Source organism: Octopus bimaculoides, chromosome 15 (genome assembly GCF_001194135.2).
Source record: "Octopus bimaculoides isolate UCB-OBI-ISO-001 chromosome 15, ASM119413v2, whole genome shotgun sequence".
NCBI classification, from domain to species: domain Eukaryota; kingdom Metazoa; phylum Mollusca; class Cephalopoda; order Octopoda; family Octopodidae; genus Octopus; species Octopus bimaculoides.
Genome location: NC_068995.1, coordinates 31,167,085 through 31,169,638, shown reverse-complemented (window position 1 = coordinate 31,169,638; position 2,554 = coordinate 31,167,085).

Here is a 2,554-nt window from a genome sequence, read left to right as displayed (position 1 = left end):
AGCAGAGCCGGAGAAAAGATACGTCGCCCGAGAAGTTGAGGCTACGATGCTGCGACTGGTTACTTGGTACAGGAGGTCTCTCAGGTTATACTCGTTGTTATTCGTGGTGAAGCAATTCACACAAACAGTGTTGAGAGAACCTGTGCGAGTGCTGTTGGTGGTGTGTACGTAGAGATGTCGGTGTAGATGCTGTTGGTGGCGTCGAAGATGGAGTTTGCAGCAAGGTGTTGGATCTCCATGAAGCTGTGTCGTGTCGTGTCGTGTCGTCGCTGGAACTGGCTGGTGGTCAGCGGCTAGACCTCAGAAGGTCTAAAGCCGAGACAAACTTCAGCACAGACAAGCTAGCTATTTATGAGAATTAATCGGCTCAAACAGGGGTTCAGAAAACTGTTCCACGTGACCTTATCAGAAGGCTGCGATTAGTTGCTTTGCACCCTGGCGCGAAATAGAACAACAGACAAAAATGCGCCAATACCAACCAATCAGAGTGGTGGACACAACAGGGTCCAAAGATGCAGCCGAAGACTAGCTGTTATCTGCTACATCCGGATTCATGTATATATAACTGAGCGTGGAGAGAAGCTTCGCTGCAGTTCTTTGCTAACAAAATTTCATGGTGATGTGTAAAATACCCGCTTCTGATTGGCTAAAATACCCAAATTTTGCAAATTTTAAAGGCTAATAACTTTTTAAGTATAAATATATAGGGGAAATGGTTCGCATTTTCATAATTAGTATACAAAACTTAATCCATATACTAAATTTGAAAACAATTAGAACAAAATTGGAGACAGTATTTCAAACCACAAAGTTCCCCTTCTGCACTACAAGAGTAATATAAATAGGTTGACCTCTTAGATCTTTTCATCGGCCAAAATTGATATAGTGAAGAATCCTATTATTTTCACTTGACCTAATTAAATTAGCAAAATTATAAATGCACAAGCAAATAACAGTTGCTCTCTTTCGACCATTTGGCGTCTGGTCGAGAAGCAAACATCCTCACTATGTATGCAAAGGTAGAACACATATCGTTTCTACCTATATACATTCCTTTTGCTCGGTCTTTCTCGCAATCAGTAACAGACAAAACTAACTATCTTACAGAATGGAGATCTACAAATAACTCGAAGTTGTATATTTATATATTTTAACAACTAATGAAGTAGTATTATAAACAACTTAACAAATGGCCATATTAATAATTATCAATGGACAGCAAAGATTTTGCTACTGTAGTAAAAGTATGTGGTTTAGACTAAATCGAGGATGCTTATTCGAAATCCGCACTCAGAATTTTTTTAGCACTTCATGATTTTGAGTTATGCGCATGCGTGAGATTATAACTATACTTTCAGTTAGATATAGGCCGTATTACAAAATTTGCGGATCTAGTTGGTTTGGCAGCCAGTATTTCAAAAATTAAAGTTTATCAGAAATTTTTTAATTTGGCACAATAACATACTTTTCCAGGCTGAATTGCTGGAGTTATTTCACTTTTTCCAGAAAAATGTTTCCACCATGAAGACTTATTTGTCTTTTTCAAGCAAGAAAATAATGCTTGTTTTTCTACTGACGTTAATGCACTCGTGCAAAAACTAGGACACGAGCATGTGACTAACGAATGGAGATTGTTTACAGACTCGAGTAGGGTTAACCTCAAAGCTGTGTTGTTACATAATGGTAATGAAAATCCTTTTATTCCTGTAGGTTATGTTGTCGGTATGGAAGAAACCTATGAATCGATGGAACTCATTCTGAAAGGAATTAATTACTCAATTCATAAGTGGGATATTTGTGGTGATTTAAAGGTGATTCCTCTCCTAAGACTGCAGCTGGGATATACCAAAAATATGTACTTCTTATAGATCAATTGAGCACCATCTCTATATGGAGCTAACATTAGGTACCTATGTTCAGACTGAGGTTAGTGATACTGCATGTACCTATTGATATATGCAAGGAGGGTGCAGTACGACACAGCGCCATATTGATTACAATGTTTCCAGATAAACACCAACATTTTAAATTAGGAATGTACAAAATTAGTAAAAAAATTAGGAAACTACACTCATTTACATTTCCTAGTAAATTACGTAAATTGGCAACACTTATGGCATCATCGATGAGTAGCTCTCCATTCACTCTATGCATTAAATTTCACATTTGTCACCCCTATTAACCCGTTTAGAACAGTTAGATTTTGCTATAACGCACATTTCCACTGAACTCAACCAGAGTGGACACTACTAGTTTGATAGTTGAGCTCTGATTGGCTGTATGCAAATGAGTTCATAAATGGGGAGTCTGGAACTCTCGTGGGGAAAAAACTTCGCACCCCGGGCGTCTGCCAGAGTTGTCGATACCTTGAGTCACCCCTGGCTGTCATGACACATTCTCTAGTTCCAACCATGCTGCCTCAGCTGCAAACCCGGGTATCGTCGTCCGTAACGCAGAGGAGAAGAACAAATACAGGACCCTGGCAGACCGGTATAAGTTTGTGTCAGTCGCCGTGGAGACCTCAGGTATTCTCGGATTCCGCACTCCTGATTTC